Source organism: Triturus cristatus, chromosome 1_2, assembly GCF_964204655.1.
Source record: "Triturus cristatus chromosome 1_2, aTriCri1.1, whole genome shotgun sequence".
In the NCBI taxonomy this organism is placed as follows: Eukaryota; Metazoa; Chordata; class Amphibia; order Caudata; family Salamandridae; genus Triturus; species Triturus cristatus.
Window position 1 is genome coordinate 697,319,369 of NC_140580.1, and position 27,799 is coordinate 697,347,167.

The following is a 27,799-nucleotide window of genomic DNA, read 5'->3' on the forward strand; positions in this document are numbered from 1 at the left end:
ACCTACCCTTCACTATCTGCAAAGGAAGAGAGAGTAGTTCTACTCTTCCCCGTTTGTAGACAGCGAATATCTCAAGGAGAACAATCAATAAGCAATACTAGTATTTTCAATCAATCAATCAATCGTTTCGCAATTTGTCGTGTTTCACGACCTTACCCGGACTGCATGGACAGTTTCTCGTCTTCCACCTCCAGCGCCTGATCGTCCTCTACTCTTCGTATTTGCCGCGGCACTCCTGACGGTTCCCAGTCAGGACCGTAGATCACTCGAGAGAGGTCTGTTCGGAACCAGTGAAGTTCGGATGATCGGCTGCCAGACGAGGGTCTATCAGGCAGGAGCTCTCCCGATCGCTGCAGTCATTCACTCTGTCGTTGGGACCTCTCTCACTGGATCCACGTGTCGCTGATGGGCCCCACGCTTGGGACGCCAATTGTTAAATGGTAGCGGCAGTTGCAGTCCATAACCTTTCAAGATTTGCCCGGCGGTAATCGCCTCTTATACCATTCGATGATTTAACCAATAAAAGAGGCAGGCGCCGGAGACTGGAAGGCAGGAAACAAAGTTTTATTCCGTCGGAGTAGAACACATCAGATCAGACAGCAAGGTTTCGTCACGAGGTGCTCTAACCACATCTCTGAGGCCTGGCCTCTTATACACAGGTTTATGACTTTATTGCCGGTTTATCATACATGGCACATTCTTGAGATCGCTTTGATACATGAAAGAACATCCTCAGAATCCCTACTTCAAGCTCGTTCCCACACATATCTACAATGGAAGTCCCCACCCCACTCCCAGTAGGAGATGGCTATCACACAGCTGGACATTCCGCCAATTCCCGGGGGTGTGTGCGATTGGTCGGGTCTCAGGGGGTGGGGGGCCTTGATCTACTGTAATCCCTTTGATGTGGGGTGTTTCCCTTACAGTAGGGGCAATAAACTGCATCCGCAGGGCTAGGTGATGGCCTGGGATCGGCCCGGACAATCGGGCGCAGAGGAAGGGGGTTATCAAAGAGATGTATGACCATGTATGGGATGTCGGTCAGGCGTGGGATGTGGTTCCATGGCAGGGTCGCGCAGAAGGAGAGGGTTTATGGCCCGTGTATGAGAGAGCGGGGGTGGTCAGCGCGTGGGGGGATGTTCGCAGCGCCAGGGGGACGCGCTGGCGATCGACAATGAGCAGGGAGAGAGGCCATGGTGCCTAAAATGGCTGCCGTGTGTTTTTGCGTGTGGTGCCTAAAATGGCTGCCGTGTGTTTTTGCGTGTGGTGCTGGGGAAAGACAAGATGGCGCAGATAATGTTCAGATACGAACTAAATTTCCACAGATTTGTGGGAGGACCCAGCAAATGCTGAGTTCCCATCAAAGAAAGTATTGAAGGCCCTATACTGGGAAGTGGTGGCTACTCGAGTATATAGAAGTACAGCCCCACTCTCATTAACAGGCGTATTTCTTGATTTTAAGGACACGATTTCCCTGGCAACTTTCTGGGATGATATTACTAAACCCCTGGATAGGAAGCTTTACTTCCAATTTAGAGTTGGTAGTCTTCCAGTCAGAGAATTTACATCTAGATGGTCCTCGAGAAACTTGCTCAATTGCCCGGGTTGCTCGGCACTTACTGAATCAATTAACCATGTCCTGTTTCAATGTCCATTATATGTAATTACACGACGGGCCTGGATAAAACCAATGTGTCTTCAGTTGGGCACTAGGAATGCCAAGGTAGCAGTGAGAATTGTGCGTACTGCAGAAATTCCATTTATTTATATATCTGTTGCTAAATTCCTTGGAAGGGCTTGGGTGATCAGGAGTAAATTGTTGGCTGGGCAGATTCTTTAAAGCCATGAAATATCAATCATGTTGTAATACTATTTTTAAACTATTTAATATGTTCTTCCTTTTTGTACATATATTTAATTTTTGTATGCTTTTATGACAATTGTCGAATAAAGCTAACTTGACTTGACTTGAAATGGGTTGAATGTGAGTTTAAGAAAGATACCAACGTTGAAGTACCATAGTTAATTTCTTTCTTTCTTTCTTTCTTTCTTTCTTTCTTTCTTTCTTTCTTTCTTTCTTTCTTTCTTTCTTTCTTTCTTTCTTTCTTTCTTTCTTTCTCCAGAGTAGTGAGGCCTGTGGTCTAAATATTGTCTGAAGTAACTAATGTGTCATTTACAAAAATGTAATTCTACTGGTGTCAATATTAGAACTTCTACACCCAATGGAGCGCTATTTCTGTAAACGCTATTTTGGCCATGCTATTTTTGCCAGTGGATATTTTTGGTATGTGTATTCTGACAAACAATCCTTTGTACCATTTGCTATTTGCTTGGACACAGCTTCAAGTAGATTCTTTCACAGCTTCCATTCATCATATTCCAATCCCAATTGTCAGGCGACCAATTTGGCTAGCATGGCCAGTCTACTTTGCTTTTTGACATGAGGTCAATTACCTGGGTTTCAGAGATCAGGGTTCAGGTGTAATTACCATCCCAAGTGTATAAATTATTCACAGACTCCCTGAAGGAAGTGATCTCTCTTGAATCTGAAGTGGTCTTATTATTTAGGCTTTAGAGACCCATCTTGCTCTGCCATCTAGCAAATTGTCTGTAATTCTACCAGACACACAGTATGTGATTTTGGACATACTTCAAGAAAGAGTCATTATGAAGAAATTGTTTAGAGACAAGGTTATCCTTACATTGGGCGGATATAAATTATATAGACAAAGTGCTAGATAGTTGGGTTCATCCTCTATGCTTAAGCCAAGCTATCATGCGGAGGCTGGGGTATAGACAATGCAGAGGCCTACATTTGCCAGGGTCAATCCTTTGTGGGAAAGACTCTGGTATAAAGGAAATGGAACACAGAAACGTAGTACTCGGCAACAGTTTTGCATGTAGCCCCCTTAGAGAGTGTTACACCATCTTTAGCAAGATTTAGCATGGAAAACTTTCAAGGTGTTATCTAACATACGTGGTCACTTTTGAACTCACCAGAACCCAAAGTGCCCAATATATTTTTCTTGTGAATTTTCATTACAAGGTAGTCTGGGTTATGTGACGCTGGCCCCATGAATGTTCAATTCAATCTGGTTGTCTTTCCACCAGTTCTAATAATACAGATGGCCCTCAACAGATGTGAGAAATGTCAAACAAGCAATATCTGCAAGACCACAGTCAGATGAAGCTCCTTCTCCTACCTCGTAGCAAAGACCTGAAACACCCTGCCTCTCCCCCTCAGGCAATCACCGTCACTGTCTCAATTCAGAAAGGACCTCAAGGCCTGTTTCTAAGGCTGATCTACAGTGCCTCGACGGACATGCAGCTCTCCCCCTCCCAGCACCTTGAGATCCTTGCGGGTGAGTAGTCACTTTCCAAGATACTGATGGATTCAGTTAAGATATCTACTTCTCCTAAGTGAAGGGGAACTCTTGCAGTATTTTAGGGCTTCATTTATGAGGCCAAACCAGCACTTTTTGCACTGCCGAACGTCACTTTTTTGACGTTCCAGTGGCGCAATGTGCCACTGGCATGTTTATGAGGCCATGTAAAGCCACATTACGTGGCTGTTCATGGCTCTATAAATATGTACCCCTTCCACACTGAAAATTGCATGAGAGGGGCGTTCCATGGGTGTTGCTGGGGGCTTTCCCAGCAGCATTCATGACTTTTTGACACTGCCCCAGATTTGCGAGAAATCCTAAGAAATTCTGCAGCACACATAGAAAGAGGAGAAAAGCGTCTTGTGATTGTTTTTGTGCAAGAAGGGAAAACAATCATCGCAGGCGCCCTGTCATCATGGTGCAAAGGGGCCTGCGTTGGTACACGGCAGCCCACTGTGTAATGGCGCAGGGCACGTAGAAAGCTAAAAACTTGGCTCTTTCCCCAATAAGTTCACTTTCAGGCATCAGGTTGCTGTCTGTTTCACTGTCATTCTGCTGCTAGCGCCATGAGACCTCCCGGTGAAGTGTACGCTTTATAAGAATATCTGACATTGACATTGAATGCGCAGTATCTAATGGATGTGGAGCAGACCAGCCCTTCTCTTTTGAAATGCCCTACAGCAAAAAAACAGAAATAAGGCCCCCATTATTTCCATCCCTTTCAAAAACAATGGCAAAACATTGTTTACCAATTTCCAGGATTTTTTATACAGTTTGTCTATGTTACCTGAAAGTCCCAACGACTAGAGGTGCTATAGTTGTGCTTTGGATGATCTCAAGGAAACCCAATAAGCTGTCTTTCTTTCTTTCAGATTCTAGTGGCGTTACATTTTCCAGGGGAATGATGAAATGCATCCCTCCTGCACCATACACTACAGATGAGTAGAAACTCATATTAGTGCTGACACAGTTGAGGACTTCTCCAATTCAGGACTTGCACATTTGTGATGTGAAAAAGATTAACCTGAAAAATAATGTTTGTGTTTCTTGTGGGGCAAACTAAATCAGACTGGACACAATTGAGTTGAAAGCATTATTGGCAAATATTCCATACTTAGGGCCTAATTACGAGTCTGGCGGTCCTCGGACCACCAGACTCATGGTGTGGCGGCGGTGGCGGTTTTACCACTGCCACATTATGACGCTAGTGGTCATGCCACCCGGGGACTGTCGACTCTGCCAGGGATCAGCCATTCCCTGGCGGTGGCACGGCAGTCAAAGGCATTCAGATGCTGTGCTTATTACGAGTTTCCTCTCCGCAAGGGTTTTCATGGAGGTTCTTCCTACATGAAAAGCCTGGCAGCGGGAAAACAAAGGGACCCCATAGTGCCCCCTTGTGCCTCACGCCCTGTGGATACATACAGGGGAGAACAACATGTGCCCCCGCTGTGTGCATGCACAGAAGTTCCAGCATGACATGGACTTTCCAGTTGTTGCCGTGCTGGAACTGTTTTTGACGTTCCCATTGTGGTACCTATTTTATAGGCACCGCTGTAGGAGCACCAAAGGACTCGCCTTCCAGTGACTGAAAAAGTCGGACGTTCTCACACGGGTTTGGCGGTGCGGTCCCGCTGCCGCACCGTAAAACTCGTAATCGGCCCCTAAGTGTTCTCAAAAAAGTGGGACATTCATTATTTAGAGTTTGGCAGTGAGAGAGCACTGCTGCAAGTAAATAGGCAGTTCTCCTTGCAACTTTCCTGCTCTATGGAGAGGCCCGGGAAGCCCCAGATTTACAGCTGTAAGGTCTCCACTGGCTCTGCCAGTGTAAAGCTCTGTTCCAGAGGCCTATCTGCCAAAGGCCTGCTAAGTGACAGTTATTGCTGTCCTGCCATATTGCGGGTAGGTTGACTCTGACTAATATCCCCTGCCCGTGTATGCCAGGCCAGGGAAAAGGCAGAAAGGAATCTCACTCACACCGGGAGAAAACTCCATTCACATCACAGTATTTGTTGTTTGAGTTCAAACTCAAACGCCCACTTTTTGGGGAAAGTTTGCCGAGTGGGTGCTTTAAAGATGTTGTCCACTCAGCAAACCATAATTGTTGTGAAAAGAGCTGCACCAGTTCCTTTTGCAGCGTCTGCAGAATATAGAAAGAACCTTCGTGTGGATTCATAGAGATGATATAAATCTGAAAACTGCAGGTAACTCAAACATAATGCCGCTTTTAGAAAGAGAGACGAGGAAAGGCTTTTAATGCACTGATACAAATTTATTTTTTGTTTAGATTTTCTACACATTGATCAAGAACAAAAAGTGAAAAGCCCTGATGAGAGTTCCATGAGTATCACTGGAATTCGAAACGCGTCGGCACTTTTTGATAAGCATTTCTTGAAGAGACTGATGGGTTTCTTTTGTTGCTCCCTTATGTTTTAGGGGATCAAATTGCTTAAAGTTTTGTACATAAAAAAACTTACAACAATGTGTAAAGAGAACAGTGTATTACTGTAATTGTTTTGAAATATTGCACATTCACAGTCATGTATTTTTTGCTTATTTTGTTTATTGAAAGATCACAATTTTGAATGTATATATATGCAAAGTGTTTTTGGCATGATCAGACGTTTTAAGCTTGATAAGAGATTTGAAAACTTACAAAAAAAAGGTTAAGTAAATAACCAGATCTAAGCGTCTCACAGCGCTGGGTTGTCAAGTATACCTGTTGAATTAATGAGCAGGAATAACAAATGGTAGCAAGGTCATTCCCCCAGTTGTTCCAGTTCCATTCACAGCACAAAGATCTCCTCCTAGCTGGTGGACATCTTTAAGTTGAGTGGACAGACCTCTGTCACCCTGGCAGACCTGAGGCCAGTCTGCAAGGTTGTAAAAGACCCCATAGAGTCTTCAAGGGCAAGGCCATCTTTTCTGCCTAAAGCTTTAATCAGTCTGCACACTTGCCAGTGTATTTCCACCACAAAATTTGTGTAACATGGAGAAGAGTCTACACAGACCAGCTACAAAGAGGGCTTTCAGTCATTAGATTTACACATCTGATAAGTTCAACATAGACATGCATCTTCCTGCTGTATATAGAAGTCCTTCCTAGGACATGCATCATACGGTGATGAGGGGACCAACACAACTTTGCTTAAGGAAATAATTATACATTCTACCACATAAAGGGTGTTCACATCCACATTCATCAGCAGCGTGCTTTTCAGGGAATTTTTAAGGCAGATACGTGGTATTCAATTTACATGTTGGTGAAACATTATTGGCTGGACAAATATGCCAAGGCAGAAGCTTGGTTTAGAAGATCCTCCTATCAGACACTTCATCCAATCTCATAGGTATTGTTGAGAATAGTATCATTGAGTAAACTGCAGAGAGAGTAGTATGTATGAGTAAACATTCCCGGTACATTCTGCAATGGTCCAATAAACACTGTACTTTCTCTGTAGTTTTCTTAATGCACAACCATTTTCAATCAAATTCTGGTTCCCTTTGGGCTGAAAACTTGTGTGAACTGTAGAGATCATACAAGTGGCTTCACAAAAGTGTCACTATGGTGTCACATCTACTTTGGATACCAGTGATACATCCTGAGATATGACCAGCACCACCTGGCTTCACGGCCACATTTAAAAAATAATTAACTTGGAAAGTAAAACCGTATTCACCAGAGCAAATATTACTAATGATAAGGCACTTGCCCTTTTCATTGAAAACATGCAACAAATTCCAAGTAAAAGGCCTAGACACATATCTGGTGGCACTCCCATTTGCTCAACACACTCTGTGTTTAGTGTGGTGTCACAGTATAGAGCTTTCCACCAATGTAACGATCTCTCTATATTTTACCATGCAGAGTTTTATTCCCAGACTGCAGATTCTCCCTATGGCAAAGTATAAGCAAAAGTTTAAAGATGTAATAAACTAGGAAAAAGTAAAAATATCTTCATGCTAAATATCAATGTAAATTATTTTTATATATAAATGTAGCTCTAAAGAAAACATGTTACAGTACTAATAACTGCATTATGAAAGACATATTTAATTATTGTAAATATATTTAATTACATTGCATTTTTTTAAATCCCACCTATACTAAAAACATATTTTTATTTGCATCAATGATTATTAAAAATTGTTACGATAATTTTAAAATGGAAAAATATTAACATGATTTAAAATTAAATAAAAAATATATACCATTGTTATAGATTTGTAAACATTAATTTTTAATTAGTTTGATTTTTATCCGTTTTAAATTATTTAATTTATTTTACCATTATTTCCTATGGGATTTTATTTTAAATCCCTAATTTTATTGATTTCTATGGAACGGTGTTGTGGGACCAGTGGTTGGCCTTTTCTGGCACTGCACTTAATCTCTGAGCAGGAGGAATTTACTACCATTTTGGGTCCTTTTTTGGCTGTAACTTTGACAATTTTGACAATGCGAAGATCCTTCGCCCACATTGCAGCCAAGGCATGGAACGAGCTACCAGCGGACATCAGACGTGCCTCCTCCCTGAACACCTCCAGGAAAACCCTCAAGACCTGGCTCTTCGGCTAACGGATCTGCTGACCCTCCTACCCCCCAGTGCCTTGAGACCCTCACGGATGAGTAGCACGCTTACAATCCCCTGATTGATTGATTGAGTGTCTGAACAGCAATGGGCTTACTCAGTTGCGGCCCATCCTCTTCCAAAGTGGCGGGACGGGCCGGAGAAGGGACCTCGGGTGGGGGGGCATGATCGGGACAAAATAAAAAAATAAAAATAGACTTACCTGGTCACTTCCACCTCCACCGTCTGCTCCATCCCACTCTTCCTGCTACTTTTGGGAAAGGCTTCGAGACTGCACTGCGGCCAATCATGACGCTGCAGAGAAGCAGCGTCATGTTTGGCCTGAGCGCTACAACTTAACGCTCCCAGGCAGACTGGAAGCCTGTGCCTGCTTTCTCCAGCCCTAGCAACGGAGCTGGGACTGGAGAAAGCTCTATTGCGCATGAGATGTTTGGCCGGCCTGAAACGGCCAACCAAACACCTCATGCACAGTGAAGGGACCCCACCATAGTGTCATCACCCTGGGACCCCCCCCCCCCCCCCCAAGACTCGTCAGTGTCCTGGGGGTGGGTCCGGAGGGATTAAAAAAAACAATAATAATATGGGTGGAAACCAGTTTTATTATAATTTTATTTGCGGCTGGTGGAAGGGGGGGGTGGTGCTACTCCGCCCTAATGGAGGGGCTGCCCCTGGGATTACTCTTTTGTGGATGTGTACAAGTCACTCCCTAAACCCCTCCCTCACATTTCCTTAACCTCTTCTTAAGGCTCCTTATTTCACTCTCCTTTAGTAGTTAATATTCCCTATTTTCCATCCACTCCACTAGTTTGGCCCACACTTACTACTAACGTGTGGAGACTCTGCGCTCAGCACAGAGATTTTTGCACAGAAAAAGATAGGCGAGGAAGAGGCATAAACTCTACAAGCAGGTTTGTAAATAGCATTTTGTAGTATGTTTTGTAGTTCTACAAAATATACTACAAAATGCAATTTGTGAATAGGCCCCCTAGATTCAATCATCTTGTCGCAATAACACGCTTACAACAATGTGCAGATACTATATGCATCTGTTTTTGGTTTTAACTGAATTGTTGAAAAAGGTTATCACCTTGATCGTTTCTGAGGACTTTGATGAATCCTTTTCTCCCCATGGGTAATTTATCCTTACCAAGTCTCATAAATTCTCTTTAGTGACTTTCACAGTTTTCTTCTTTATTAATACAATCTGTTTCTCACCTTGTCTTTCTACCTCTCTCTCTACAACCTTTTCCAAGAGGCATCTTTTATTGTCTTACCTTTGTTCACTCCAGCTGGACTTACCAATGTGTTCAATTTCCTGTTTCTAAAACCTCCAATGGTGTTCTTCGTGACACAATATGTGGAGTCAATCTTTATATCATTATTCTAATCTTCTCCCTCCAGTTTTTCCCACTGCTTCTCTCTAGCTGTTTTGTTTCTCTAAAAGTTTTTTAATCTCTCAACCATTCCGTTCACCTGGGGTGGTACTACGCACACTTCTGGGTCTGTTGCATCTATTTTCCAGTAATATTTCCATTTCTTTGGAAATTTACTGTACTCCATTGTCCATTAATTCAGAAATCATTCTCTGCTAAATATTCCAGTTGGAAATCTAATGATACTCTTATTTTCAATATTATTGACAGTTGTTACCACTGCGTATCTTGCGTTCCAAAGATAACAATTATTTACCATCTTTTACACCTTGTAGGAGTTCTACAATGTCAAGCGTTATTTCTTCTCATGGCTTATTCATAATATTCCCTTTTTATGAGCAATGCGACTGGTGAGTATATCTTATCACTGAACATGCATACAATGAACTCTCTCAACAGTCTTTCTACTTGCCATTCTAGTCCACCAAAAATACTAATGTGATCTATCTTTAGTCTTGTATTTTGTCAAATTCAGTAATACATCCTCAGGAAGACCTAAGCTATACCACAAACCTTCCCCTTTCAGATTTCTAACTCAATAGATTAAGCACTGTCAGAAAATGAAATGTGGACTAAAAGCAATAAAGATCCTATATATACAGCACAAATATACAGAAATGTAATTAGAAAAGCAGAAAGCGGCATGAAAAACTTTTTTTCTAATTCTGTAAACTCCCTCAAATATTTAGGATAGCAGCACTTCCTCCACGTCTTTTTTACATACCTTGCCCCCTCTTTCTCTCTTTCCAAATCCAGAGTCTATGTTGCCATTGTTATAATTTTCTGTGCTCATTTCTCATTTTTCTATGTTTGCTTTTAACATTTGAGTCTCCATTGTCTTGTTTCAACAACATTCTTATAATCTTATTCAGATACCATATCTGTCTGTCCTCAGTTTTAATTGGAGGGTTGGGTATGATGCATCTATTTCCCGGAAACATTTTTATTTCTTTGGATGTTAACTGTACTCCATTATCTATTGTTTTAAAAATCCTGCTCTGCTACATATTTCATTTAGAAATCTAATGACACTTAGTTTAAATATTATTGACAATCATTACTTCAAGACATCTAGAGTACATATCTAACAACAATAACACGTATTGACCATCCTTTACACCTTGTAGGAATCGTACTATGGCAATTACAACTTTTACCCATGACTTGTAAGGTATAATCATTTCTTTTCTGGGCATTACCATTGGTGAGTCTATCTTATCCCTTAACATGCATTCAATTATCTCTCTCACCAGTCTTTCTATTTGCCATTCTAGTCCTGCTACCACTAATATTGATGTGTCTATTTTTAGTTTTGCATATTCCCATATGCCCTTCACCCACTCATTTTCGTAACTTCTCCCTTCACACCTTGATGGTCCTCCTTCCCCCACCAATACATTCTCCACTGTATTTACTTTTGTCTTTCTAATTTTCTTCTATGTTTTTGCTTGCCTCTTGTAACATGGTACCATATTTAACTTTTTTCTTCCATTTCCTCTCCAATTGCACCATCAGTAACCACACAATTCATATCTCCCTTTTCACCACATTCTTCAACATTACACTCCTCACGCACATCTGTATTTCTCAAATTATTATTCCGCTATTTTGTTTTTAGCTCTTGTGATGTATTCACTGACAAAATCAAACTCCTGTACAACCATCACCCATTTGCAGATGCAACTTGGTAACAATTGCATCCCTTTCTTCATACATGTTTTTTCAATGTTTCACAGTCAGATTTAACCAAGACGTTTTTTCCTTACAAAACAATATTTATTCGTTGTATGACCCAAACTAAGGCCAATGTCTCTCTACTACAGAATGCTTCGGTTCTGTGCCCTTTTAAAGAGTTGGATATACATGTGATTGAATTCTTTTCTCTAACTTTACCTTGCAACAATACTGCACCCAATTGTATAGTACTGACATCTGGTTTTACTTCACATGTGGACTTAGGGCCTTATTACGAGTTTGAAGATCCGACCGCCGAAGGACCGCGTCTGCAACCACTAAGAGACCTCTGCACCTGTGGCATTCAATCTGCCGTATTTCCCGAAGAACAGGCAGTGTGGCTGCGACGGCCTTGTGGCGGTGGGAAATGTATTTCCATCTATATTGATGCCTGTATGTACATTCCAACTGCATATGTGTTGAATGCACACATATGCATGATATATGTGGAAACAATACCACCTACCTAGTGGGGAAAGGATGTGGCCTTACAGCTAGAGCGGTCAACCTCAACGCTGGGGAACCAGGTTCGAGTCTCGGCAGGGACGCTCAACATCCTGTGATTCTGGGCAAATCACCTAATCTCCCCGTGCCTAACAAAAAAAGAATAAGTCTGTCTGTAACCAACTGGTGCTCATGTAAAGCGCTCTGATACCTTTGGGTCAAGTTTGCGCTATATAAAACTCTGGAGAAAAAAGAAAATTGGTGGAGTCCAACCCCTATGTGGGCAGTCCCTGTAATGGGTACATGGTACCAAAGAACTTACCAGTATTTTGCTGAAGACAGGGGTCGTATTCCTTGGGGTGAAGAAGGTCCTGTATAGGGGGACCGCGAGAAAAGGATCCATATTGAAATCTGCGGGGAAGACCTGGAAAGGGGTGAGGATGCACCTGAAATCCTTTGTTTCCGCTGACCTTTAGGCACCTCTGTTTCACCCAATGGGGGCAGCCTTCCCCTGACCGCAAACCCAGCGAACCAGGGTGTGCTGACTGTGCCAGCGGTCGAGCCGTGGTCTTCACAAAGCCAATCTGCACAACACGTAATGCAGCGGACAGCTGACTGCCGTTGGAGCGCCACTGCCGTACCGGCAGTCCACAGACCGCAGATCTCATAATAAGACCATAAGCATAAAAGCTCGGCATACAGGTAACTTTTTATTAGCTCAAACTCTCGTTCATGTCTCATCCCATTTATATTTTAACTTTTATGGAGAGGCTTCTCATTAACTGGGTTTTGCTTGCAATGTTCTGGATAAACTTGCTGTAAATTTCTGCTGTTCCCAGATAAGTAATAGCTCATCTTTACTCTGAGGTGTTGTTATATCCTTGATGTTGCTAACTGATTCCATTTTTGTTTTCATTCCTTCAAATGTACGTTTATGTCCAAACAATTCTCTCTGTCTAAACATACTTTTCTCTACTTTCAATGCCAAGCCATTGTGTTGTAAACTCTGCAACACTTGCTTCATGCTGTCATCATGCTCCTTGTTATCAGAAATAAAAACGAATGTATCAACTTCATCACTTTTTACAACTTGTTTGTTTTCTACAACCTTTTCCATAGCAGGAATTTTAAAGTCTTGTTAGGTGTAATGAATGCTTTTAAATCCTTCAAGTTCTCACACAATCTTACTTGGTGATACACCAACACCGAGTCTTTGAATTTTATTTTATTTATTTATTTTATTTAAAAAGATTTGTATAGTGCGAACATGACCCACGCGGGTATCAGTGTGCTTTACAGAAGAGGTGCGACATACAAACGGGGAGACAGTTGAATTAAAGTATTCTCACGCCCTTCAGCATGGTCATCATTTTTGCTGTTCCAGAGATGAAAATTGTCCACAATAAAGCATTTATTGAGCTCTCTCAGATCAATGCATAATCTAAAGCCCCTCCTCACTCCCCCCAGGTTTGCTTGCATCAACTAGTGGAGCCAGCTATTCCGCTGACTCAATCTCTTCTATAATAAAGGCAGCAGATAATCTTTCAAAGTCTTTGGTAACAGCCATCCTTATACTGGCCAGTATGTTCCTAATCTTGCTCGTTTTGGATTGGTCATCTTTTTTCCGTTATTTTATGCACATAACATATGTAACACCTTCATTTGCCATTGAATATATCTAAGAATTCTTTCTCAAACACATGTGCTTTTATTGTTGTATCTGTCACAGCATGAACATCTGTCTGTTGTTTCCTTTAAACTTAGTGGGGGATCAATGTTGAGAACTAATAACTTCATATCTCTTTGATGAAATCTGCTGACTATGCAGTCCCTCTTACAGACACACATATCTTTACAGTGGTGGCTCCTCCGCTAAAGTAGAGGAGTGTCGCCCCACTGCTTTTTTTGCAGTGAAACAAAGGGAAAATAAAATTATAATAACCTGCGTTATTATCATTTTATTTTCTCCTATTTACACAGCTTTGCGTGAGGGGGTGGGGTCAGGGAGGATTGGTAGGCAGCACCCTCCTAATTGCGCAAAGACTGTTTGGCCCACCCTCTCGGGCCACCCCAAACAGTCTTGCGCGCTTCGCATGTTCTCAATGCAGGCTGCATCGCAGCCTACGTGGAGAACATGCCCAGGACTCCAGTCAGCGTCTGAGCACCGAAGCACGGCGCTCAGATCTATAACAACGCTACTAAGCAAGGTTGTGATTGGATGACTGGGAGCCTGGGTGTGCTTCCTGTGGCCGAGCGAGGAAAGACTACGGAGGAGGGTCACGACGAGGAAGCAGCGAAAAGGTACGTTTTTATTTTATTTTTTTATACCCACTTCCCACACGTCCTTCTCCCCTCCTGCCTCCCCACCTCGGATCCGTGCCAGCCGCCGCTGTATCATTCCCGTAATAAATATTTCATTGTGTTTAATGCAACCTCTAAAACATCCATGCAACTTGATTGGTTTGCCCCATATCCTTTTTGTCGATGGCATATTTGTAAATTTTTGATTTTCCTTTAATGCTCTCTGCATGCATTTCCTTTGAAACAAGTGTTCATTTTGCAAACAATATTTCTACATCACATTCTTCAATCATTCCTTTATGTAGTGTCACAGCCTCTTTTTCCAAACCACCTCAAAACTTAGTATTTTTTATTTGCAGTTTTACATAACACATACTTGGCCCACATGAAAGCTTTACATTACCATATTACAATATGTAAGGTCAGGGTCAGTTTTTGTTTCATTTAGGTATAGTGAGGCTAAAATGATTTGCCCAGGATCACAGGATGTTGAGCAAATTATGGGGCTCTAATGTGGGTCCACAGTTGACAGTTCTGGCCATTAAGCTACATCTCCATGTTTCCCCACATTTCTTCACATTCTTCATTTATCTCATTAATAATTCTTTAAATTCTAGGTTAATCTGCAAGCTATTGAGAAATAGCCTTTCCTTCCACAATGTCTGTATATCATTTTGCACGCTGGGCATTCTTTGCAATTAGCTAAATGTCCTTGCGTGCCATATTCATAACATTTCCCACAATATTTTACAGATTGTTTACCTTTAGATTTTTAACTCACTACTTGTGCACACTTCTTCTATCCATTCTCTTTTCTTATCTGTTCTACACAAACTAGATCGTGTTAAATTTTCTTTTCTATCAGTAGCATCTCATTTAATTTAGGACGATCCTTCTACCATAATCCAACTCTTACTTTCTCTATAAAAGAATCTAACATAGAATAAAACTATCCTTTCTTCAAGATTCTCTCCACATTTGCAATTAGATGCCAATTTTCTGAATTTAATAAAAAGTTAATCTACTGACTATTCACTCTTTTGCGTTCTCTTTTTAAAATGAACTTGTTCCAAGATGATGCATACCTTTGGCAGAAACCTTTGTACAATGTGACCATTCTTTTTTGCAATTTCGCCCTTTATTTGCTGGTTCATCAGGGAACATTAGAAAAAAATGGAGGCGAACTCACCTTTTATATGATGAAATTGTCATTGTTTTCGCTGAGTATTTATTATGCCTCAATATACGTATAACACAGCACACCAAATACTTAGTAGACAAAACATACACATGTTCAGAAAAAAACACTCTGTTGGTAATCAACTTCCTCTTGTTCAACAAGTATGCCATTTTCTATCTTCTCTCAATCCACTGTTAAAAAATAGTTTGGTTTTTACAAGTATGTCACTGATCTTCCTTAGGTTCTCAAGCGTGTTTGTTCATAAATAACATAAAGACGTTTTGACATGTTCTGAAAATATGGCCTTCCTTGTCTCGCCAAGCTGGTGCCAAATTGCACAGTGAGTTGACACAGCTGAATGTAGATTTGATTTATATCACCTTGCTCAGAGTACAGGTATTAGTTCTGTGGCAGCCCTCAGCCTGCATGTGTAAAATCTACCATGATACTGTATGAAAGGCAGCAGAATACAGGCGCTGGTTCTCCCACACCAACCACATTACTGTGAAATTGATGAGCGCTGGTTGGACTCGCACTGTGCTCAAGAGTGTTCCAGAGACACGCAAAGACACTTTCACAAGTGCCACAAATTTGCTTGGTGAAACTGTTCCTCTGGAATGCACTTGTGAGTTCCTCACAGTGACTGCAAAACCAGGTAAGTCCACATTGATGCTACATTAGAACCATTTTGAAAGCAAACAACCTAAAGTCTAGTCAATGAAGCTTGGGAATCATATGCTTAAAAGTTCAAAACACATTTATGTTTTCCCCTGTGTGCTCATCCCAGTGTTCTTAGAGAGCACAAAAGTCCATGTGCATTATCCCTTCAAGAAACTTCCCTATTTCCATCAGCTAAATGTTGTGCAGCTTTGCAAGAGTATCCACGTTCTCTATCTTGAACCAAATCCACAGGAATCCATATGGTAGACGATGATACTTTAAAAAATTCAAGCAAAAAGAAGTGTCTCTTCACAATCAGCATTCACATTTCAGATGACGTTTTCGAAGTGATCAATAGATTACAAATCAATGCCTTGTATAATGGAATGTGAGCATGTTTTACTATTCCTTTTGTACACTACTAAAGTACTTCAATTTCACTTCAGTGAGTGAATAATTTTTTTGCATGAGAAGTAATTAAGCAACTGTGCATTAAATATTACATTTCAACCACATGGACACCAAAAAAGAAGATAAAATACCAGGGCATTAATATTAATAAAATAAGACAACATGAAAGGAAAAATTCCAAGGTTTAGCAATGACTGGCATTTTGACAGACGTGCTGGTGTAAAAGACAATAAGTCAAGTGAAGCAAACACAAGGATATGAGGGAAGGAGCGCTGAAACTTTTCAGACACTTACCCCCAGTCACAGATCTGGGTTGAATCCATCATCATTCTTTAGCTCACTTCGCCACCTCAGTTCAGACTCAGCTATATGCAAATCAGTCTTGACCCTGTGCTTCATGGGAACAGTCCAGCCCGAACTGCCAACCCAGGTCTTCCCTGAACCGGAAACAAGCATCCTGGGACCGGTTTCTGGGTAACACCGTTCATCAGCCAGGCTAGCTTGAATCCAGTGGCAAAGCGAGCAAGGGACCAAGGGACCCACGTCTGGGCATACCCTGCCAATTTAGGGCAACTAAGTCAAGTGAAAACATGTTGTTATCCTACCTATTGCTTGACAATCTTGTGTTGTAAAACAAAACATTGATGCTTCCTTAATTGTTTGTATCTTTCTAGTGATAAACAGAGGCTTCAATTACTTTTTCCTTAAATCGAGAAGTGCTAGGTATATGCATACAATATACTCAATGATTTTGTCCTTAAAGTTAGAGTCTGCGGGCTTTTGTAGCTGGACATTTAGTGTTCCATGCGCCCTCGAATTGAGCAATCGGAATATAGAAGAGGTGAAATTATAAATATTTGATCTTTTTCAAGATGATGCCAATGCCGATGTAAGATACCCGAGTTGAAAAAAGTTAAGAATACCTAATATTGTCTGAACATTTATATAGTCTTAGTGTAATCAGATTGGTGATTCTGCTATTAATTTTAGAGTGTTCCGTATCAAGTTCTTTCCATGCTGCCGCTGATTTTTATCAGGATCTGTAAAGACAGGAAGGTATTTTTTATTATGATTTTATCAGATGAGACTAAACTCATCATAGGACTGGGATTCTTGGTACATCTTAGATTGTTGGCAATACGTTGCTTTAGTGGTTCTGCCGATGCTAAGTAATCGCAGACGAAATTTAACTTGGCAATATGATGCCTATTTATCAGTGAGGGTAGGGTAAGTTAGAGTCAGAGTCTCATATCTGGTGTTGAACAAGGTAGGCTTAGCAAGGATTTGTTTTCATTAGTATAAGTTGTATTGAGAGTTTTCACTGTAGTATCATACTGTGTTTTATAATAGGGTTTGCATCAGTTTCAAGTTGATTATTTTAAGTGATTGCAAGATGCTCCTCCACCATAATTGTTGGCAAATCTTTTCGCTGACGATGATAGTGAGGGCTTTTTTCCGTTAGTTTTCTAAATTTGCAGACCAAGGTACATTACTGTCAACAGTTATCTCCAATTAGTCATATGAATGTACTTCTTTGATACACGACCCGTCCATAAACCATTTCACATCTTTCCTAGGCTTTCTGATGGTCATTATTTTTCTTATATCAAGATTTACCCTTAGATCACTAGTATGGAGTAAATTCTTTCAGCTTAGTTATGTGATTTTGGGAGCCCATGTGCGTTAAAGAGAATAGTATGATGTTGTCAGCTTCGGATAAATAAGCAATAGGCTGCTTTCCCAGTTTTGGGGCAAGACCATTATAGTGGTCCAAATATGAAGTGAAGCCAGTTATGTATAATGATAAAAGAAGAGGTGCTAAAATACATCCTTGCTTTAAGCCATTATTCATAGTCATCCTGGAGGAAAGGGTATTGTTTGTTAGTTTGATTTATAACCAAGTATTATTGTGCAACAGAACTAAGAAATGCAATACTGTTTGCTTAAAGCTCAGATAGATAGTTTTTTGCATAACTTTGTTCGATTCACTCAGTCAAAGGCTGATGGGTAATCAACAAAGCATGTATATAAACTGAGGCCCCCTTTGTAGTATTTTGTCAACAAGAAGCTTTAGGCAGAGTATGTTATCTGTAATTGATTTGTTTTTGTCTGAATCTAGATAGGCGAAGCGGCAAAGGTTAGATTCCGTTGCCCATACATATAAAGAAGTTCAATAAATACTTGTCAAAAGGCTGTCCTTATTAGTCAAACAATGTTATGAGCTGATAATTCTTTGGGATTGCTTCATCCCAATTTTTATGAATAGGCTGAACAATGCTCCTAGCTAAGGTGACAGACCTTGACCGGAAGCAAGAACTGCTGAGAAAAATGTATATAGAAGGGATGACCATGAATCGGAGTCAGATTTGATCACACTAATTGGAATTAGGTGTAGGCCTGATGCCTTTGAGGTGGTGAGAGAGCTGTTTATAAGCTGTTTAATTTTGACTCTGGAGATCTGTAAAGTGCTGTTCACATATTCCAGTAGAAATATGCAGCACAAATCTTCTTTCCATAAAGATCAGTGATATATGTCTACCATGAATCAAACTGTATGAAATCATCAGTAGCAGGTCTATAAGTCCCTGCACCGTGCACAATAATTTGCCTGAACAGCTGTAAATGATTTGCATTAACCGCAGTATGCAACTCTAACCATGCTGTTTTGCATTCATTCAATTGTATTTCTTTTAATTTGGCTCTGTAGTTCTTTTGAATGTTTTTAATCTGCAAGTCACGATCCTGAGATTGCTGAGTGTTTAGAAGAAATCTTAAGGCTCCTTGATGTTTCGTTTTTGTGAGCCTAGTAAATCTCTCTTTGCCTCTGAGCCTAGAAAATACATTTTTGATGTTTCTGGTGAAGAGAAAACTTGGCGTACTACTTGTTCCCATTCAGTGAACAGATCAGATGTTACTTTCTGGAACCGCATGACAAAATTTTGATCACCCAATTGAAGAAAATTGAGCTGATGGTTACCATTTCACTTTATAGATCTCTAATGCACAGAAAGAAAAGGTTTGGGGTGAACCGGCTCCTCTGCATCATAACAGACTGTGGGTGATGATGATTTCTTTCTTCTCTTGGGATAATTTGGAAACTTTTACACAGATCAAAATAGGAATATCGTAGTAAAGTATAATCAATTCTACAATTTGTTAATGCAGCAGTAAATGTAGATCTTGCCGGCTGGTCAATTGCAAACCTTCCATGAAGTGTATGAAATCTGTGATCCTTAAAGAATCTTAAAAGGTATCTGTTGTATGGATGTTTGTTGGCAGTCCTGCCTTCATAAACAGGCAGGGGAATATTAAAAAGTGGATCAGGAGAGTAGTCTTGGACTAGATAAGTTAACTTGATTGATACCAAGTTGTGCTTTAAATCTCCTGTACTAAAGTAAGTGTTGAAAAGTGATCCAAAATTTCACCAAAGTCATCTAAAGTTAAACAAAGTTTTGATTTGTTCTGCACCAATATATGGGGGAAATAGATGTTGTTAAGTAACACTTGATTTTAAAGTTTACTCCCTAAAAGTACTGGAAGCAGATAAATTGACTTTACTGGAATTGCAGTAGTTTTTAAATTTAGGCTATTGCAAATAATTATTAGACTGCTGCTGGGACGTCCCACTATATATATATATATATATTTTTATTTCCAGGAATTTGATAGGTGTGGAAAATGTTCTGTGTGATCGATTGAAGGTTCTGTATCTCTTGTAAACAAAGAATTCTAATGTTTGCAGAAAAGTCTAGTAACATATATCCTGCTGTTTCCATTTGCTGTTGAAAGTTGGTAATATTCAAAGAACACAGTGTGAGATTTCTGCACGTGCCTCTGCCATTGTTTTCTTTTCGCTAGGTATGAAGTGAGGCAGTGAGAACCTGAGACTGTTGCTAATCTGAGGATCCTTCCAGTTTGATTTGTTTTCCACTTGAAGAATGATTGGAGATTTTAACATGGGGTCCTACTTCATTATGAAAATTCAATGGGCCCTTAAAGTGCTGCACGAGTGATGTTCGTATTTTTTGCGGAGGATGCTCCTGGGATCTTAATCTTAACCTGTGTGGAAGGAATATCTAGGTTTAACCGGGGTTGTTTTCTGAATGCCCCGGACCTCAAGATTCTTGTTTCCTGTCCTGATGGTTTCAGTTATACCTTGCACAGCTAGGCCTTTTGCCGCCTGTGGCGGTCCCAGCCTTTGCCGCCCCGTGGTGGCCGTAAGAGCGGGAGGGGTGCTGGCGATCAATTACTTGATTTGCCGCCTGTGTGACAGTTTGATTTGTTTTCCACTTGAAGAATGATTGGAGATTTTAACATGGGGTCCTACTTCATTATGAAAATTCAATGGGCCCTTAAAGTGCTGCATGAGTGATGTTCGTATTTTTTGCGGAGGATGCTCCTGGGATCTTAATCTTAACCTGTGTGGAAGGAATATCTAGGTTTAACCGGGGTTGTTTTCTGAATGCCCCGGACCTCAAGATTCTTGTTTCCTGTCCTGATGGTTTCAGTTATACCTTGCACAGCTAGGCCTTTTGCCGCCTGTGGCGGTCCCAGCCTTTGCCGTCCCGTGGTGGCCGTAAGAGCGGGAGGGGTGCTGGCGATCAATTACTGCCTTTGCCGCCCGTGTGACAACAGGCAAGAGTGGGGGTGGCCGCAGCCCCAAATACTCATGGCGAATGGGGCAGACAACCCCTCCGCACCCCACTTGCTACATCACTGACCTTGCCTGCACCAAACTGAGTTGGTTTGTTCTTTTTTATTAGGATCACAGATCGTGAGTCAAACACTTATTAAGTTATTAGAATGTATTCTGTGTGATCATAGAAGTAGTGCACTACTTTAAAAATGTTTTGCCTATTTAATATATCGTGAGGCCCTTTGGATAAATAAACCGGGTTAAAGAATACACTGTCAGGTTCACATTCAATTTTTGATGTGGCTTTACCTTTGGCGTGATTGTAATTAATTAGAAATGGTGGTTGCAATACTTAGATTGGAAAAGTATTTTCTCCATCTGGCGTGCTGAAGGTAAGATGTCATTAATTGTTGGCGGAGGCAATCTAGTATGGTTAGCTGTTGGAGGTTTTGCCCGGGATAAAAAGCCATCTGCAATTGTCTTTGTTAGTCGCAGAGTATCTCATTAGGAGCAAAATGTATATACAATAATTTGTTAGTTGGCGAAGACACTTTAGACCGGTAAATTAAAGCTGTTTGCAGACTTGTACATCTGTTGATCTTTTACAAGTTGGTGCAGGTATGGACTCTTCCGTCTGATAATTTGAAGAGGGAAAGGGTCCCGGCGTGATATTATCCTTTCCCTAAACTTGTCAGTAGGGCATTTTGACTTAAGTATTGGGAAACGTTTGTTAGTAGTTGAGGAAGTAATCGAATTCAGATATTTTTTTGTTGTGGCGTTCGCCACGGCCTTTTTATTTAATTTGTTTAACATACAGTTGAAAGCTGTCATTTGTGACACACATTTCAGTGTCCCCCGGTACTACACTCTAAGACTTCCACTAGTGTTGATAAATGATCGGACTGGCGGTGGGCTCTTTGTTTTCTTCACTTGGACTTACACCCAGATTGATGCTGCATTGTGACTTAGGTTCAGAGGCTTGACTTGCATTGCTTATTTCTGGGGTGACAGGTGAGGGTTCATTGCCCCCCATTTGAGTAATGGAAAATGTCTCTGGTAATAAACATAGAAGATCAACTATGTCATCTAACCTGGATAAGTTTGTAAAATGTGGTTCCAGCTTTCGTACTAACTTTTGAGTATCCAAGATAAGTTTCTGTGGGTCCCCAATGGTTTTAAGCTCCTCTTTAATTCCTCTTAGTCGTGCTCTTTGTATCGAAGATTGTTTGCCCAGAGTATCCGTAATTTTAGATAAGGTTGTTGTCTCTGGCCCCATGGTTTGAAGGACTAGATAAAGTGGAGGCATAAAGCTCTTCACAAAATCTTTAGGGGGAGTCCTACAGGGTGTGATGAGCAGTTAAGACTAACTGGCATATTTGATTGCTGACTCAGCTGGTTTGAAGCTTCCCGGCGATCAAGATCAAAATTGATTATGACACCCCGGAACACATAGTCACCTATAGAATCTACAGTAGAATTAGTACCTTGTGTGTTGGCTGATTGCTCACTTTCATCAGATAATGTTGAGGATAGTGAGATGTCCCTTCCATAGATTGAATCTGACTAGCTGGATTACCCGGAGAGTTAAAGTCCTGCAAAGTGTTGTTGTTTGCCACTTTCAGTGCGGCATCCATAACAGGACAAAGTGCTTGATAGGTAAACAAAGGTTTCTCAAATACTGGTTTCAGGTAAAAGTTATAATTGCCTGTCTCAGCTGAAGGGCATAGCTCCCTCTGAGAAAGAGAAATATTGGCCTGTTGCTTTGTTATAATGGAGGACCTGTGCAAAAAGCTATCCACGATTGTTAATTACTTGGTGCCCTTCAGGCCCACCTGGAGATAGTTCTCCATCTGTGGCCAGGTTAGATGTTACAATTAGGCTAGAAGGGGCTGATTCCAGAAAGGTGGTTTATTTTAGATGTTCTATCGATAACAATGATTGTGATTCTGGTTCCTTCCGCAAAGTTGTTATCCAGGGGTGTTCTTTAGTGGGTCCTCTGCCTACATTTTTGGGTCCAGTGAGGTTGACAGAATTGTATATTAATCGTTTTTTGGATCTCGCCTTCATTGGACTCTTAAGAGTGACTGAATGCTGTTGGTGCAGAAAGATTGCCAGGTGTAAATGAGAAATGAACGAAGGTAAGTGAGGAAAGGCGGCCTCCAACATTTGAAGGGGAGAGCGAATGCCAGACAGAGTGGCAACGAGTACACCAGCATGGACAACACCCAGGAAGAAGTGCAAAGTTGTACGGCAAACCCCACACCCCTACCAAGAGAAACCACAACTTCTGAATGGCCAACAACCTTTAAAACTTCTTCCAGCACACACGCCTGCCTCCACACACAGCGCACATGCTGTGGCTCCACCCATTCCACAGACCTTTTCATAGGCACGAGCATGGCTTCTCTCTCTGTGGGAGAAGACTCAACATTTTTCGCCCCTTTGGCCTAGACTCAAGTGGTTACTGTTCACTTGTTTGATAGAATTGCTTCATTTCATTTCACACCAATAAAGGAATGTGTGATTTGCAAATGCACACGACTCATTCTGCAGCAGGCATGTTAACCTGATCTGTTGGGCACACACGCCTTCTCCTGCCTCAACTCTAGCTTATATGTATGATCCACATTATCTATACTAACATAACATGCATAACATACATACATATCTTCACAGTGAAAATATAAATCTCCTCAATACAACACAGCTCAATTAAGCAGGCACCAAGACTACCCTATACAGGAATTCCTAATCCATTGACTTAAACACTTCCTTGCATGTGTGGAGTATATGATTCTGAAAGCATAAAAGACAGACCTCATCGGGCTGTTAATGACAAATTGTCCCTGCGACGAAGGTTCGCCACAGATGGTGCTCCATTTAATGTATTTTGTAAATTGTATTTGCTTTTTTATTATTTTTTTATTTATTTATAATTTTTATTCAGCAATAGCAGATTTTATTATTATTACATGAAGACAAGTCCTTTTGCAATATAAATACAAAACTAAAACAAAATCATTGCAGTGCATTTTTTTGACTATAGCCTTTGATCACAGCCAACCCATAATTGCTCGCCAAATAACTTCCTTCTATAGCCTTTCAATTTATAAAGAGCCATTTCCATATTATACAGAGCGAGAATCCTAGCCCTCCATGCAGAGAATAGGGGAGGGTCCAGGCTCAGCCACTGCGAGGTTATGCAAAGACGCATCACAGCCATACATAACAATAAAAAGCCCTTTTGTGGTGCTGCCCGTTTGCTAATTGTTGTGTCAGATTTGGTGCCAAACAGTGCAAAGCCCACATTAAGGACTACCAGTATTTCTAAGGAAAATTTCAAAAAATGCTGTAAATCATGCAGGAATGGGGCTAAAGACGGACATAAAAAAAACATATGTGCAGCATCAGCTGCTATCGCACCACACCGAGAACATTTATCCCCCCTTCCAGTCTTCCATTTTGCAATCTTGGCAGGAGTGTAGTACAAATCGAAAATCGCCATATAACACTGACTCTTAAGGCTCCCAGTCAACAGTATAGAATTAGCCATTTCCAAAGACTCTTGTAGATCTATATTCAAAATCCCAAGCCTGTTTTCCCATTTTTGTTCCTGTATTAAAAGGTCGTCATGCTGCCCCGAGTAGCTTCTCGATACAGTTGCGCCAGCTTACCCCTGCCCATTATTACCTCAAGAATGCGTATTCCCTCGAGTGAACAAGTACCCTTTATAGTAGCTTTATCTAGAAAGCTCCGCAGCTGTAAATATTTAAAAAAGTCACCCTTATCAAGATCAAATTTCTCCCTCAATGAAACATACAACATAATTTGACTATGTTCCCAAAGATCCCCAATAGTCCCAATACCGGCAGCACGCCACTTTCGCGCGACAGAATCCTGAAAAACTGTAGAGAGAGCCCCCAGTAGGCCAATCGGAGTATAGCGATTAAAATCCCTTATCTTAAACAACACACATATCTTTTTCCAGACAGAGAATGCAGCCATCAGAATTTTAAATCTGTTTTTCTTATAGTAACTCGGCTCTATAATCCTAACAAATAAATACCGAGCTTCTAGGCCCAAAATGAATTCATAAATGGAAGGAGAAGTAGCCGGATCCTGAACAACTCTTTCTCCAGAAATCAAAACCCGGATGTGCTGAAGCAGTGATATATAATAATAAAGACGAAAATTAGGGATGGAGCACCCCCCACGACTTCTAGGTAGATAGAGCCACTTCAGGGCTCTTCTCGCCCTTTTATAACTCCATAAAAACCGGGAGCACATCCTTTCTATTCTCAAAAATAAAGAGTTGGGAAACCATAACGGAATAGCTCGGAACAAATATAAGAATTTCGGGAAGATTAGCATTTTAATAACATTGCTTCTTCCATAAAGAGACAGATGCATATGATCTAGTTTCTCCAGAGATTTATTGGAGGCTATAACAATAGGATCTGCATTTAAGGCAGGGATGTCTTGTACTTTCGCAGAGATTTTAATTCCCAGATATACAGCCTCATCGACTATTTTGGCATCAGATGGGCATATCCTATCTGAATGTAAGATCTGAGTTTTGGCTAAGTTCAATTTATAGCCTGAGATCCCTGCAAATTCCTTAGTCAAAATCTCTATTCTGTTTAAAGTACTAATCACCTCCCTTGTGAGAACTGCTAAGTCATCAGCATAAGCCAATACTTTGACGTCATGTAGCTGGGGTTTAACTGGAATAATTAGTGAGTTGTGTTCCAATTTAAAAATTAGCGGCTCTATATAAAGAGCGAAGAGAAAAGGTGAGCAGGGGCAACCCTGTCGGGTACCCCTGAGCACCCTGAGCTCCTCCGATTCCACCCCTGAAACCCGAACGGTGGCAACTGGTTTCCTGTATAGGGCCTGAACAGCCTTCAAAAAATCAGGAGGAAATCCCTTCCAGATAAGTACAGACCATAAATAATCCCAGGAGACCCTGTCGAATGCCTTCTCGGCATCCAACAGGGCCACCCCCATCTGGGAGTCCGTCGCCTGTGCCCAGTCAAATAAAGATATGACACGTCTTATATGGTCAGTAGTACCCCGACCGGCAATAAAGCCGTGCTGGCGTATTGAGACTATTGGAGTAATGACTTTGGCAATTCTCCTAGCGAGTAGTTTTGAATAGATCTTACTATCGCAATTTATTAAAGATATAGGTCGGTATGACCAAAGCTGAAGCCCATCCTTCCCCTTCTTCTTAAAGACCACAATCGTCGTTTTAGACCATGAGTCCGGAGAGGAGTCTTCAAAAGCATACTGAAACAGAGACAATAACTCTACCCTCAGCTCCGCCCTGAACGTAATATAGAACTCCAATGGGATTTTATCAGGACCCATCGCCTTACCACGCGGAAGTGAGAGGAGAGCCGCCTCCACTTCTTCCCATGTGATCGTCTCCGATAAGATGTCTTTCTGTGCTTCTGTTAGAGAAGAGGACACAATCCCTGCGAGATAGCTATCTGCCTTATCTGTTTCTTCATTAGAGTACAGATCCTCATAGAAAGCCTGAAAGGCTTTCCGCACCCCTTGAGGAGACTCCTGAATTATTCCCTGAATGTCTTTGATTTTAGTAATTTTATTTTGTATCTCTTTTTGGCGAAGTCGGTTAGCGAGAACTCTGCCAGCCTGCTCACCATACTCATAACACTCCCTTTTATGGAGCTGAAATTTGGCGGCAGCCTCATCCGCAAACTGCTGATAAACTACAGATCTTTTAATAGCGAGCTTTCTCAGTACCAGAATCAAATCCGCTCCTTCTTTTATTTTTTTATCCAGCTCGCGTTCCACGGTACTAAGATCCCAAATACGCTTTTCCATGATCTTCTTCATAGTTTTACGCTTTTGTGCAGCGAAACTTAGGGTCTCACCCCTGAGTCCCGCCTTGAATGCGTCCCAAACCATCCCTTCTGAAGCAGAATTCCTATTAATCTGAAAAAAGCCGGACAGCCAATCCCTGATATGGTTACAATACTCCAAATCTAACAACAGTTTTCTATCAAAGGTCCACTCGAAATTGCGTGGGGTAAACGTATCAAACTCAATCTCTAAAACTAAGGGGTTATGATCAGAAATAAACCTTGGCAAAGTAAATATGGACGCCTTACCCAACATAGAGTAAGAGACAAGGAAATAATCCAATCGAACCAATTTTTTGTGAGGAGCTGAAAAGAACGTATAGCCTGCCTGACCAGCATTAAACCTGCTCCAAACATCAGAGAGTCCTTGATCCAAAATCAGTCTATGCACACTTTTATAGACTCGCGGCTTCCTGCCATGATAAGCCTGGCTACCAGTAACATCAAAATCCCCATCCAAATGTATGTTTAGGTCCCCACAGATTATAAGACGTTGAGGCCAAAGAGACAATTCTAAATTGATCTTATCAAAAAAATCTGAGTCATCCACATTTGGACCATACAGAGTGCAGATTGTAAACATCTTGTTATTGAAAATAACTTCTGAGATTGCCCACCGTCCCCACTTATCCTCCTTAGTTTTCCTGGACGTTGCTGCCCCCTTCTTACATAAAATAGCAACGCCCCTAGAGTTGGCTGACTGCCGTGAGCATGCAAACAGATCCATGCCCAACGCTTTAAGCCAACCCCTATTTGACCAGGAAATATGTGTCTCCTGTAAACAGAGAAGAGCCCAAGATAACGCCTGAATTACCTTAGCCAAGACCCGCCTCTTAATAGGATTATTCAAACCACTTATATTAAGAGTACAGACTACAAGTTTACTCATTTATATAGATAAGTTTGTTATTTCGAGTGAGCCACAACCCCTCCTCCAATGCTTTTCCCCTCTTGCCGTTATAATTCCTCGCAAAATTAGAACCACATGAAAATAGTAAGATACAGCAATTTAGTTTCAGATTAACACTGTGAACAAAAAAAGAGAAGGATCCCCCATACCAACACAAAGAGAAATCATACAATGCTGAATTTTTCACCCCCAGCTCCCCCCTTCGCCTCCCCTCCCAGCACAACCAA